Genomic DNA, 15351 nt, shown 5'->3' with positions numbered 1-15351 from the left:
CAGTTGTTCTTTGTCATGGAAGTATCTTATTTCTCCATTAAATTTGAAAGATAATATTTCAGGATGCATCAATCTGAATTGGAAGTTATTTTCTTTCAGGACTTGAAATACTTCACTCCAAGCTCTTCTTGACTTAAGGGTTTAAGAAGTCTGCCATGATTCTAATGGGCTTTCCTTTATAGGTATTCTCTTTCTCTTCTCTCACAGCTTTTTATATTCTGTTGCTGTACTGAATTTCTGGAATTTGGTTATTGTATGTCTTTTTGTAGTTTTATTTTGGTTTTACTGTTTGGGGTTCTGTATGCTTCATTTATTTGTATGTCTAATTCTTTATCCATACTTGGGAAGTTTTGTGCCATTATTTCTGTGAAGAGATTTTTTTTGTTGTTGTTGTTGTTGTTGTTTTAATGGCATTTATGCTGTCTCCACCTTTCTCATTGACCCCAATCTTGTTATTCTTCTTTGCTTCATTTGTAGCTGTTAAATTGATTTTTTTTATTGTCTCTTGCTATTTATTATTTATTTATTATTGAGTTGGGGTTTCGTTATGCAGTTCAGGCTGGTCTTGAGCTCAGTTTGTAGCCCAGGCGGGTTTCAAACTCGTAATGATCCTCCTTCCTCAGCCTTCCAAGTGCTGGAATTAGAGATATGTGCTGCCATATTCAGCTGTCCCTTGCTGTTTTAAAGATGTTTTCTTATCGTGCTCACTAGCTGCAGTTCTCTCTTCAAGATCTGTTACTCTATCTCATCTCCTTTCAGTCTGTTGTATATATACTTTCAGTGGAGGTTTTAATGGCCTGGATTTTTTTTTTCCAGGTCCCAGCTGAGGATTTATTGGCGTATATGCAACCATATAAAAACATAAGTTATGAAAAACACAGTCACAATGTGCCCTCCCCATGCCCCCAGCCCCAGCAACCCCCTTCTGTGGGAGGGAGGGAGAGGAAGGGGGACCCCAAACTGCCTAAGAATGCCACAGGCCCTGGGTGCCGCCTCAGTGCATCCAGTAGTCGGTGGAGCAGGACAGCTTGCACAGCTGGCCCTTGAAGTCCAGGTCGATGGTGAAGTCCAGGTCACGGTTGTTCTTGGCGTTGGGCCGCATGCCAATGGTGCCAAAGATCTCCTCGCCTGTCTTCACTGTCAGATAGTCCTCCATGAAGAACACTGTCTGCTTCCAGTGTGTGTATGGGGGCTCGGGGCTGGTAGAGAAGCCAGTCCGTTTGTGGCAGCGTGTGAACTCAATATTAAAGTAGGCCACGAGCGCGTGCACGTAGTCGTTCCGCTTCACTTGCAGGCAGAATGGGGAGGTAAAGGTCAGGTCTTCCACCTTGACAGTGTAGATGTCCACCTCCTTTATGAGGCAGGCATTGGTGACCAGCTGCTTTGGGTCCACCACGTCCACCAGAGGCTCCTTGATGGCCACATCCTTGATGCAGGACATGTGGAAGCCATACACATTCTCCCACCCTGTGGAGGAGGCATGCAGGGCGAGCAGCAGAAGACAGGCCCAGGGCCCCGAGGCCACCCAAGTCTCTTGGCCCTGCTCACAGTGGATCTTGTAATCTTTTTACTGCCAGTCCTCAATGGCTGTCACATACAATGTGGCCCGATCAGGGAAGATGAGGCCGTCGGGTGCCAGCCACTTGTCGCAGGCGTAGAGCACAGTGTTGAGCATGGACTCGTAGAAGAGACAGTAGCCCATCCACTCGCTGATGATGATGTCCACCTTTTCCACTGGCAGCTCCACCTCCTCCACCTTCCCCTTGATGATGGTCACCATGTGGTCTAACTTGTTGGCTTTGATGATCTTCACAGCATAATCAGAGATACTGGAACACTCGATCCCAATGACCTTTCAGGCTCCTGCCTTGGCAGCGAAAATGCAGAGGATCCCCGTGCCTGAGCCCACATCCAGCACCACTTTGTCCTTAAAGAGGTGCCGGTTGTGGAACATGGAGTTGTGGTACGTGAGGGTCCGCACTTCATCCTTCAGCAACTCCTAGTGGATGCCGAAGTGGGCATAGGAGTCAAGTAGTAGTCTTTGGACGTCATGTCCTCTTCATTGGGCTTCTCACTGGTTTCCGCAGGGCCACAGGAAACCTCCATGATGCAGTTCGCGACCTCAGCTGCCGCCATCTTCACCAGCACCTACTCCTCTTCCGGCCGCCGAACCCCCCCCCCCCCCCACGGCCTGGATTTTTGTTTGAATTTGCGTCATGGATTCTGTTTCTTTCCTATGTTGGGCATTTTTTGTTTCCAGCCTTTTTCTAAGCTCATCTATTCTTTTATCTGTATCTACTGTAATATCTTTGATTTTAAGCATCATTTTTTTTGCATCTCAGAGATTATTATAGTCTTTTCCACTTGTGTTTTCATTGTTGTTGCTGTCATTTCACAGGGGAAGAAAACTGCTTATAACATGTATGACATCCTGGTTGAAGTAGTATAGTGAACAATTACAGCATCTTCAAGTACAGTTTAACTACCGAGAAATTATGGAAATCATTAATCTGCTACCTCCAACCACAGGAGCAAAAATATATACCGTGTACTTGTATGCAGTAATTTTTCCCTTCGTGGGAGTAACTCTACCCTTTTGCAGGGGGAGGAAATGGTTAAGCTGGGCAGGAGACAGCATAACATGATGAATGAGGTCAAATATGGTAGAGTCAAGGCTAGAGGTCATAGGATGGTCACCAGACTTGTGCAACTGGGGGACACAGGAGAAAAAGAGTGAAATAGAATGGGGAGAAGTGATCAGAAAGGAAAGAGACAATGTTTACTCACTTGAAAGTTTTAAGAGATAATTGAGGAAAGAAAGAGAATCAGTGGAAGAAAACAGATACAAAAGACGAGAAACCTAAACAGTGAAAAAAGGGAAGAAAGCGAAGAATGAAAAAGAGAAGAAAAAAGAAAGAAAAACCCCACACAAATAAAAATAACCACAAAATACTAAACAAAACATGACAAACTCCAACCAGACAGGAAAAAGCTAGCCAGTCAGACAAACAAGAGCGAATAAAAGTAGTAAAATACTTCTGGTGTTTATAGTATTGTGACAGTGTCCAAGTCAGATCCCATAAATGTGCTGTGTCCTCCAGCCAAGTTTGTCATGGGTGTGTGCTGGGTATGGAGCTGATCTTGGCCTCTGGATGGGGGCTGGGATCGGTCTTCTGTTGGTGGGGCTCTCCAGAGCCCACTGCTGGCTCCTGGCCACTGCTTCAAATACTTTTACATTGCTAGTCTTGCTGATTACTCTGCTTACCAAATGTCTGTGCACCAGATTTCACCTGTATCTTGGTGGTCTGGTCTGTAATAGGTAAATCTTGGTAACAGTGCAAATGCCCACCAAACAAGGAATAAATAAGAAAGATGTGGAGTTTTTATATAGTGGAGTAGTACTCAGCCATGAAGAAGGATAAACTTGGGACATTGCTAGGTAAATGGATGCACCTTAAGTAAATAGTATTAAATGTACATAGTCACTATAGTAGGTACCAAGGAAGCAGAAGGGAATTAGGTCACAAATTTAATATTTTATAGTGGGTAAATATATGGGCATAACTAGAAAATTTGATATAACATTTTAAACTGATTTTATTTCATATTCCTTAGGTTTCTGTATAAAATTTCTGAAACTATAAGATTTTTTTCAGACAAATGTTCAAAAAAAAAAACACACACACAATTTACTACCAATCAAGATGGAGTAACGGAGACTAGATTTATCAATAGCAACAACAAAAACAGACAGAGCATCAGAAACATGTTTTTCAAGACCCTAGACATCAGGCACAGAACAAAACAAAAGTGCAGAAAACAATCCTTGAGAAGTGGGAAACAAATGAGATGAGTTCTGTGAGTATTGTTGTTCACTATTTTGAAAGAGTTTCCAAACTACTGTTTAGAAGTATAGCTGATAAATCCCAGCATGCTGGGAGGCTGAGAGCGGAGGAGCAAGAGTTCAAGCCCAGCCTGGGCAACTTGACAGCTTAGTAAGACCCTGTCTCGACCCCCTGTTAAAGGAAAAGAGATTAGATGGGACAGAAAATCAATACCAAAGTAATAGGCTTCACTATAACCATATCCCTGACACTGGTCAAAAGAAAGTAAGAGTGAATCTGTTAATATCAGACAAATTATTTAAATATTAATAGAACAAAGCAGTTCATTTCACAATGACAAAGGAATCAGTTCATCAAGGGGACTGTTATAAGTCTAGATGTTTATTCAGTAAGTGGTTTACCTTCAAAATGCATGATTAAAAAATAAAACTGTTAAAGTCAAGTAGACAATTATAGTTAGAAATTTCAGTACCTGCTTCTTAATAATTAATAGAATAGGTAGATAGAAAATGAGCAAGTCTGTAGATGACTTCACGCTACCAACCAGCTTGATGTAATTGACACTGGTAACCCAGAACCCTCATTCCCCATGCCAGTAATCAATCAGAACTGACTGGCAGCTTTTTCCCATAGGCTATTTATTAAGGGTTTTTATACTACTCTTCCTAGTTTAATCACCACAGTTCTTATTTCATAGCTATCATTATCACCATCACCTCATATAAAGACACTGAGTCCCCAAAAAAGGGAAGTGTTCAAGTTTACAAAGCTAGAAATTAGAGGAGCTGGTGTTTGAATTATCCATACTACCTTCATTATAACATCAAAAATGAAATTCTGAAATATTTAATTTCAGTTGGAAAATCCTTGTCTATAAATGTATGATGCTGCAGAATCACCATATCATGTTTGCTACATTTATTATTTAAATTGTGCAAAGTTAACACTTTCAGAATGGAGCCATAATTCATGTCTTGCTGCTGAGTGGCTTGAATCACTAGTGGTACATTCATGACTATGTCCTCAAATGGCTTTTTATTAATTTTATTAGCAAAAAGACCAATAACAGTGATTATATCATCATTTATAAGCCACCTGGTAGGACAGTCATGCATGTACCACCAGTGGATTCAAGCTGGCAGGAACGTGTTAAAATTTATATTCATCAATTCCTCTAAAATTCTTAAAGTCAGATTTACTTTAGACTACTGTCTCATCTTTAAAATATTAACATTCATTCTCTGTACTGTCTAAATAGTTTACTGAGAAGGATATTCATTTTAAAAGTGTGTTCCTCTCTAAATAATTTAGCATGACTCATTTCCAAGAAAATAACAATCACTACCAGATAACAAGGAGTGGCACTGGTGTCTAAAGTTTTCTGGTTTCAAAAGAAACATAAAAATTAATCTTCAGATTGAATAAAAATTGTCTGTGGTTTAGATAACAATTTATGTGTTTCATTGAGAAACAAATGTCTCTTCTCAACAAAGATAGACTTGTATATTCTATCTGAATAAATATTTACTTTTAGTCTGAAGAGATTAAATTCTTAATCTGAGACTGTTTGTTCTGTCTCTATAGCATTGTTATCTGACTAGACATAGTGTTATCAATTTTCTAAAAACTGGACTACTTAACAAATACATTGCACAAAAGTTAATTGCAATTACATATTATGCTGCAGGTTGGTGAGAATTTATTGTGTAGATCATATACCTTAATGTACTAAGAATAGTGTTAACCCTCTCCACTTTAGTATAAACGTTAAAAGATATTGAGTCATATAATAAAATGTTTTTATCTGAAGATTTTGATATTTTTCAGGAGGTGGGATGGTAGTACTGGTCAAGAAAATAATTTTTACTATTAATATCTCTGCTGATGAACAATAAATAACAAAGCAGATAGATAGAAAAGAAGTAGTAGAGAATGTGATGTCTAACAGACTTAGATAAGCTACTTTGCCTCATTTTTCTCTGTAAAATGAGACAGAAAAGAGACAGAAATCTCTTGACAGTGATTTCTCTAAATTTCTAGTACTATACTTGTTATGTGATGGACATTCTATAGATAATTAATATCTTCTCTTTTCCTCATCTTTGTCATTGTTGTCATGATTATTATCAGAAAAATGTATGTTTTTTTGCTAACACAAAGACTTACTGAAAGGTGACCATATGTTACAAGCCAAAACTTTTGATGTTTTATAAGGAAATGATAGAAAAATATGAGAAATTTATGTACTTGTTGTATGAGAAAACTTTACAACAGGTTTCTTGAATTGAGCACTATTCACATGGATATGGTTTGAGCCTAAATGTCTTCACTAAATATTAATTAAATCCCCTTCTTCATTATCACTACAGTCCAGTGAATCATCTGTGTGCATGATCCACAAATACTAAGCTTCAGATTTTAGACCACCTGTAGCAAAGTACAATTTAATAATGACCTTGTACATGAAAACATGGAGATCATTGTGTACTAGGAGCACTGTATAAAGAGTCAAAAAACAAAGTTCTTTTATCTCTGAGAATGCTATGTGACTTTGGTCAAGTGATGTCACCTCTTGTTTTTCTCATCACTCAAAGGAGGAAGCTAAGTTATTATCTTTAAGATCTCAAATCTAGTAAGCCAGTTCCTTTTAGTATGTCTAAAGGGGAAAGCCTTACACAACAAATTTGTCAAAAATAAATTATGGAGCCAGTAGAGGGAGCACAAAGCATGAATTTGTGTCCAGATTGGGGGAGGGGGGCTGTTATGTGGTTAAACATTAACTGTAGTCCTTAAAACTGGAAATTATTTCCTACCAGCTTGATTTGAGCTATGATTTTTGTCTTAAAATGATAATATTTTTACAACTATTGATAGAATTCTATCTTCACAATTATTGATAGTAAAGAGCTATATTTTAACCAGTGGCTATTTATGTGGATCATTAAAGTTTATTTTCTGCATTGTTGAATATATTTTAATAAAAACATTGTAACTTAATTGATATTAGAAGTGTTCTGTTGATTTTATAGTAACTATCAAAAGTCTTTAAAGTCCATTGTAAGTGATCCATGTTTATCTGGCATCCTTGGAAATTGTGGAGTTCCACATATTTTCTAGATAACAAAATTATGTTTCACTAAAGGACTGTCTCAAATTTTTTTGAACCAGGGATCGAACTCAAGACTTCATGCTTGCCAAGCAGCTTGCCACTAAGCTATACCCACAGCCTAAAAGTGTTTTTAAAGTATTTTGGATAAAGACATTGCTGTAACAGACTTTTGGGGAAGTTATTATTGACTATAAGACCTTGCGCACCATAAGCTAGAGGAATATAAGTGTTTAAAATGTGCAGAACAAGTATAAATTATAATTAAATACTCAAAAGTCCAAAGATATTGAAATAAATGAGTATCAGGATTTTGCAGATCTTAGTTTTTTTTTTAATTATTAGTAATGAAGCCAGAAGAAATTGCAAAAAGGAACTTAATAATAATTAAGTTCCTTTTTTCAGTGATTCTTGAGTTGCAGGGTTGTTGATTTGAATGTGTGCCATTTACTAAACCATAATGGATTCCTACATTTGTTTCTCTTTTGCTGTCTTGACTCTTTTTCTCTTTTTGGCTATACTGCTCTTAAGTTTTCCCTATGTTTACATACTCATGTACTAGCCTTTTCTTCTTTTGTGGCCTTATTTATAAATTTTACTTAAGGATGCTTGTTATTGAGCTTCTTGACAATTGTGTGAAATCAAATTAATACAACTTTTAAGATAAGAGTTAAGCTTATAGTTTCCCTTTGGGCACTGATGGCCTTTGAGGCATGGAACTCTCTTTCTGGTTTGAATTTATGTCTCAGGATGGGAGAAAGCGTCTGGCCCTGGAGTTCAGGATGAGTCATGGTGGGTTTCCTCTGAAGTTACTGTAAATATATTTGGTTTTGTGGTTTTTCTAAAAAGTATTTCTAAACTTCAAGTCAGGGGATATTTTATCCACCAACACAGCTAGGAGATGTTTTTAAAAAGGGAGGGGAAATAAGCCAGGATAACCCATTGGAACTGTTGGTATATGCAGGCAGCATAGTGGACGAGGCTAAAAGAGGAAGAGAGAAATAGCTATCTATGCCTTGGAACTTGTGCTTACAGAAGTGGGAAACTAATAAGCATAAGCTAGAGGAATATAAGTGTTTAAAATGTGCAGAAGAAGTATAAATTATAATTAAGTACTCAAAAGTCCAAAGATACTGAAATAAATGACTATCAGGATTTTGCAGATCTAATTTTTTTTTTATTAGTAATGAAGCCAGAAGAAATTGAAAAAGGAACTTAATAGTAAAGACTTATAATTCCAATTAAGACTTTCTTTTCGTATGGCCCTCCCAAAATTGAATTATATGTACTTAATTTTAAGGTCTAAGCAGAAATCCTGAAGTTCTATTTAGGATCTGAAATTCAAGCCAACATCTACAAAATATCCTCTTTATAAATTGTGTTATAAGTGAGGATATTTCACAAAATTTTCCAGATTGCTACCATTATCAGGTTTTCCTGTGACTATCATTGTAAAATCTGACATATAGTAAACATCCTTTATTTAGTAGATTTCCCCTGAGAGGAAATTTCTTTACACTTAGGAAGTGCCTTCTGACCCACAATAATAATAACTTAAACTGCCACTGTGCTTCCCTTTGTGCCCACTGGGAGATAATTCCTCTTTCCAAATGAATTATCTCATTAAATATTATTTTAATCCTAATTATTGTGATAAATTAGTGGCATTATATTATGGGACTTTTAAAAAAAATTGAATCAGTGTGCTACCAGCTAGTTGTGTGGTTCTCTTAAAGAACTAAGAATAAGTGATAGAAAAAGATAACCTAAATTCTTTCAAGCCAGAAAAATCTCTTTTTGCTCTTTACAGAATATATTTTTCAAGTAGAAATGAAAAAATGCTATGAAACTTTTCATAAGTTCATTATCTTTAGAATCACATACTTAGTTCACAATGTACTGTATGTGAAGTCTTTTATTGTATTTACTTTGGGATATAGATTTTTTAGTGTATTACTCATTAATAGGCATAAAGCTAAATTAATATTAGAAATAAAATTCTTTTGAATTAAATCAGATTACCAATTTAGTTATGCTTGCTAAATAGTATATCTAACAATTTTAGTCAAAATTAGAAATAGCTGCTTCTAAAAATCCCTTTCATATTATATCTATTCATTAGATGTTTTTCTTAATGAATTATTTTAAAGTTAAAAATACACAGGAGAAATGTGCTTGAAAGGTTAAAGTAATTATGTTTAATGATAGACTCTCTGTTTCACTCACTTGTATTTTTTTTCACTCACTCATGCTTTTGGTAGTATGGTTACTAGATCATGTATTGACAGTGCCTATATTTTGCCCATTATTCTCAACTAGCAATAGTTGTAACTACATAGTATTATTTTAGAAGTTGTTAGTCAAAGAAAAGTTGTTAGTCATCTCTGTGCTTTTCATCTGTCTTCCTTATTTGGACTTAAGTTATTGTACTTTAACCTGGTGAGATTCAATTCTTAAATTTCAGCATTTTTAATTTTTTAAATTACTTTAATTTTTTATTTTATAGAGAAAAAGAAAACCATTATAAACAATAATACAGAATTTCAAAACAAGGTAATAGGAAATAAACAATGGTTATTGTATTTTATTGTCTTCAGTATAGTTGCTCAGATTACATGATATAGGCCAGCAAAGCTGATCAAACAATATAAGCACAAACTGTTCCTTTCAATAAACCAACATTGGGGCCGGGGAGATGGCTCAGTGGAATAAGCGCTTCCCTGGCAAGCGCAAGGGCCTGAGTTCAATCCCCGGTTCCACCAAAAAAAAATTAAACCAACATTGTTTAGTTGTATGCTTTGCCATGTTATGTGACTAATTATCTTTGGTTCTATATGTAGATTTTGATTATGTAATTGTATTATGAACGGCATACTGAACATTGTAACCATAATTTCAAGTACTTTAAAATACTTTGTACATTTTTATAGCAGTAGGATTGCTTTCAGTTACAGTTTGGACAAGAAGTTTGCTTACTACCTTTTATATGTATATCTTTTGCTTTTAGTTCATTTTTTTGTTTTGTTTTGTTTTCTTTTGGTTTTGTATTTAGTACAGTGTCTACAGGGTCTCACTACATAGATTGGACTTGTAGTAATCCTCCTATTTGCAACCTCCCAAGCACTGGGATTACTGGGCACCACCATGCACAGTCTCAATTGCTGTCTCAGTGCACCCCGGGCGTGGAGCCAGCATTGCAGGCCCATGGATCAAACCCCTGGCCTCTGTGTGTACCTAAGCAGGTGCTTAAATCCTCTGAGTTATTTGGTCGGCCCTAGTTCAAAGTTTTGAAGTGATTGAGTTCTTGTTATAGTTTTAAAATATAAAGCAATATAGATTGTAATTGATTATATGGCACTTGTTGTACTGATGGACATATCTGTTGCCCATACAATTCTTGAAATATTTGTATTTAATAAGTCTTGCTTAATAGTCAACAAGATAGTGATGTTAAAATTTCTTATTTTGTTCTTTGTCTTCTGTGGCATAAAATTAATACCAGTTTACCATACATCTTAAATAAAAATGAATTTAAAGGTAGTTTATATATCTAAAAACAATAGCTATGATTATTAAGGCAATGAAATGTGAGCAAATTGGCCAGCTTACTCTTTGTGTAAATATTCATGTTCTTAACAAAGACAATTATGTAATTATCTCCTTAATTTTAACTTATCCTTAAAATGAGGGGTTTTTTTAGTTTTTGATTTTACTAAAAATAAATCAGGACCTCCTGTTTCTAATTCTGTAAGGCAGGAATACTGGCATCTTATAATTTCTTTAATGAAATAAGAAAGGTAAAAGACAAATCACTTGACATGTTGATACAGAACATTGCCCAAACGTTTATAATCAAAGCCTTAAAAGAATTTAGAAAGAAAATGTTTATAGTGTATATATTTTACATAAATAAGTGTATATTTTAAAAGTGACTATGAAGATCACACAATTGGATAGAAAGAAAAAAAAACTATGAAGTTTACTCCTGTTTTAGCCTGCAAGTATAAAATGATACGTTCATAAAATGAACTGGTTCTGACTTTATGAACTTGACAATTTTTTAAAATTTTATGAAAGGTTTTAATTGTCTATCTTTTCCATATTTGCTAAAGCCCTCAGTATCTACCTTCCTTTTACTGCCTTTCTTTCACTTTGGATTTGATCTAAATCTTACCCTTGGCAGTCACTGGTCTGTACTTTCTAGGAATAGTCAGAAGGATTTTTATGCTCTTAAGCAGTAGAAAGGTGGACAAAGGAAGGGTAGCATTGTATGTAAGAGACCAGTTCAGTGTTTCAGGGGCACTCATCATCTTAAACTGCACCCAGCCATGAGTCCATGCTTAAAGGACAAAGTTATGTAGCCCATTAGTAGTCAGATCAGAAGGCAATGTTAGCATTGTTATACCCAGCTACTCTTTCCCCCTCCTCCCCTTGGTCTTTTTGAGACAGGATCTCACTGTGCAGTTCAGGCTACCTTGAGTTCACTTTGTATTCCAGTCTGGTCTTGAACTCACAATGATCTTCCTCTCAGCCTCCCAAATACTGGGATTACCTCCATCTATATAGTCAGGTATTCTTCACAGACATTGCATATCCTGTAATATTCTATTTATTTTCTACAGCAATTTATATTTTTTAAAGTCTTTTATCTTTATTCTAGAATTTAGAAGATGGGTATCATTTAGGTCTGTATTCACAACTGTGATTTCTGTGTTTGGAAGGCGTTGCTTAGTGTTTTGTAGTTGTTGAAATGTCTGAAGGCACACTAATTTTTGACACTTTGTATATGGCCCTATCTCTCTTGGAACTTCTTCTGTTTCCAATGTTTTGAAATTCTAGTTATGTGCTATAGATGTGGGGCTTTTCTTGTTTTTCTTGTTTTGTTGGTGGATTGTCATTCTAAAAAGTCATGTTTTTCAGTTATGAGAACTTCCTTCGAAATAATTATTTAGTAATGCCTTCCATTTTTCTCTTTAAAAATAAAAATCCTGTTAGACTTTTGAACAGTTCTAGTGGTTGTTTTTCTGCTGTTTTCCAGGGTTTTTTTTTGTTGTTGTTGTTTTGTTTTTTTTTGGCCAACTTTTTCGAATTTATTTCTAAGCCTTCTATTAAACTTTTTATGTCATATTTCCATTTTCCAAGAATTGATTTTAGTTTCTCTGATACCCTCCTTGTAGGACCTCTTGTTTCATTGTTGCAATGCATTTACTTTTCTTTATAAGCTCAGTAATTCCAGCATTTTATTTTATTTTATTTTATTTTATTTTATTTTGCGGAATCGGGGATTGAACTCAGGCCCTTGCACTTGCCAGGGAAGCGCTTATTCCACTGAGCCATCTCCCCAGCCCCTATTCCAGCATTTTAGACATTTACTTCTCTTTCATTTTCTGTTTTATCTACATTCCTATTTCCTTTCTTGTGTGTCATTTTAGTATCTCTCGCTGGTGACCTCTGGCAAAAAGTTTATATTGTATGTAAAAATAAAGCACTAAAAAACTGATTTGAAGTTCTGTGTACTTGAGTTGGGCTTTGATGGCTGATAGCTTCAGGTAGGGTGCTCTAAGTGGGCAGGGTTTTGTTGTTTGTTTTGGAGGAACCCCAAAGTGTCATCATCCATGGGTTGTTTTGTCATAATGCTGTTCAGTTTCGTCTGAAAGCGATCTTCCAGTATTTTTCCTGGGTCTGCAAACCTTGCTGAGGGCATTCTCAGAGTGGACTGCCTGGAGATGTTACTTGATTGCCTCGTCTTGGTGTTGTCCTTCACAGGCACCTTCTGAGAGTGAACACTGTTCTATTGCAGAGGTGCAGAAAGACATCCATTGGGTTGAGTGGGGCATGCGTAGGAACTCAATGTCAGAATTTTAAAGTATAAATTTTCAGTCAGTCTTTCTGTTTTGGAGTTCATATTGAACCCCTGTTTTGGAGTTCATATTCATTTGCAGTACCCACTGCTGCCAATATCCATATCTTACTGGAACTGTGTAGTCATTTGCTATCGTTTTTCCTGACATGGCTAGCTTAGTTTGTAGCCTTAAGGTCTCTGAATATTGTCATCTTTTGCTACGGCTTTATATCTGCGGTGTATGTCTATAGTTCCCAGATAACATATCTTTACCTGAATCAAGACTCATAAACCCAACTATCTCCTTGAAATCTCCACTTGGATAACAAGTAGATATTGCAAATTGGCATATCCAAAAGTTAACTCCTGCTGTTCTCCCTGAAGCTCTCCCTCCCCAATCCATCCTGTCTTATCCTCCCTTCTATACACTGAGGCGAAAATCTTGATCCGTATCCTCTATTCTCATCTCAATACCCCATGTTCAGTCCAGCAGCAAGTCATTTTGACTTTGTCATTCTCTTGTTTGTATATTCAGTGAAAATATTGGAATAGAAAGTTTAAAACTGTATGGCAAATGTATTTCTAGTTGTCTTGGTTACTTTTCTCTTGTTGCTGAGATAAAATACCCAACACCCAAATTAAAGGTTTATGTAGCTCACAGTTCATGGAAGTTTCAGTCCATAATCAGCTGGCTCCAAGGCAGGGCGGCATGGCACAGAGGCAGCAGAAGACAACAAAAACAACAAGAGCAAGAATGAGGGGAGAGCAAGCCTCTCCCCCGCCCCTTACACTGTAAGCAGGCTACCCCCTCCCCCAGGGTGGGTGCAGCACTCACCCGTCTTCCTGCCCTCCTCTTATACAGGATGAGGATGTTTACAAAGTGAAGATTCTGGCTCCTCACTGAGTTACTTAGTTAAACTTCTCAAGAGAACATATGTATCAACTATTACATTAGGTAAATGGGTAAGAATACCGTTTAGTTTTTGTTTTTATTATAGTAAAATTAAGGGGAAAAGACACTTTGCTAGCTCTAAAACTACCAGGTAGTTGTTTAAAAAAAAAAATCAGAAACAAGATAAACTTTGACATTTTAAACTTAACAAAAGTACTGCATTTCTCTTTTACATTTTATTTAATGAATATTGAGTAACTCTGATGTGCCAAGTATTATTCTAAGCACTGGCAGTATAGCAGTGAACAAAACATTTGAAAGTCACTGAATGTTTTCTGTAATGGACTTTAATGATTAAGTAACCTTAGGCTTGCCTGTTGAACAGCCTGAGGCACAGCTACTCGGCTCTGTCACTGTAATTTGAAAGCAGCCAGAGACAGTACATAAATGACTGGGCATGGCTGTGTCCCAGTGAGATGGGGGCTGGATTTGGTCTGCAGGCTTAGTTTGCCAGGATCTACTCTCATGATAGAAATGATAAAAGTATATGAGAAAAGCTCATTGCTTTTAGAAAGTGATGAATTGTAAAGGGAAAAAGTAGTGGGTGTGTAAAGAGGATGTTCCAGGACGGGACTGTGATTGTGATTGTAAGCAGAATGATTGTGGTAGGCCTTAAGGAAGAAGTGATAGTTTAGCAGAAATCTCAAGCTGAGGAAATAAGTCATGTCAGACTCTAACATATATAGAAAAGGGTGAGATTTGTTTTAAATATGCTGAGCAGAGAATAGCCCTCAAGAGAAATGCAGAAAATGTTAGATATATTCTCTTACTTCATTCTTTGTCCTCCAACTCGCCCATTTCACCTGTCCTTCCTCCTAACACACTGAGTTTCCTCCATGACACTGAAATTGAACCATGACTATGGCTGTCTCCAGGTTTACAGATTTACAGTCTTCTAACCAGAGAGGAAAACCAGTGAGGAAGTGTCCCTGTGGCTCATTAGACCAGTCTGTGACCTGGAGAATGGAGAATTACAGTCATTGTAACCTGTGTCATGAACTTGCTTTGTTTAGGAGAATAGTTTCTGTTCCTAAAATAGGAGGTGAGAGTATATGATATCAGACAGAAAGAAGTAATAGCCACCATAATTATAAAATAACTCCAGATAAGAGAGAATGAAGTAGTTATGAGTCCAGGGTCTAGTCAGATTTCCAAGATGTAAATTCTGACTTCATTGCTTATTGCTAATAATACTTGGTAGGCGCATTAACCTCTGTCCTACCTTCGTTTCTTCATGTATAATGTGATGGTAACAGACTTTCCTCATTAAGCAACTGTATATTAATTTAGTTAGAAAATACACAGCAATGCTTGGTACAGAGCATATTCTCAGTAAGTGATAAGCACCACAGTTTTTATTCCTTACTCACGTCCTCATTATACAAAAAGATAACCATCAGGATCCAGTCTAGGAATGTAAGATAGATTTAGCATTCTGTATTCAACCAGTACAATCTACTGATTTAACAGATAAAAGGGAATCATGAGAATGTCTCAGTAGGTGCCAAAAAAGCATTCAATGAAATTTAAAACCTATTTATGATTTTTAAAACAATACTTAGATAACAAGGAATAGAGGAGAATTTCTTTTTTTTTTTTTTTTTTT

At 36.4% G+C, this 15351-nt stretch overlaps 1 protein-coding gene and 1 pseudogene across 3 annotated transcripts in view; one reads left to right on the top strand and one right to left on the bottom strand.

Moving 5' to 3' along the window:
- Dym (dymeclin) overlaps window positions 1-15351 on the top strand; it is a 543161-nt gene that overhangs the window by 320793 nt on the left and 207017 nt on the right. The window lies entirely within an intron of this gene.
- LOC105742001 lies at window positions 995-2136 on the bottom strand (annotated as a pseudogene).

This window comes from Octodon degus, unplaced genomic scaffold (genome assembly GCF_000260255.1).
Source record: "Octodon degus isolate 3935 unplaced genomic scaffold, OctDeg1.0 scaffold00003, whole genome shotgun sequence".
In the NCBI taxonomy this organism is placed as follows: domain Eukaryota; kingdom Metazoa; phylum Chordata; class Mammalia; order Rodentia; family Octodontidae; genus Octodon; species Octodon degus.
This window is presented reverse-complemented; position numbering and strand designations above follow the sequence as displayed.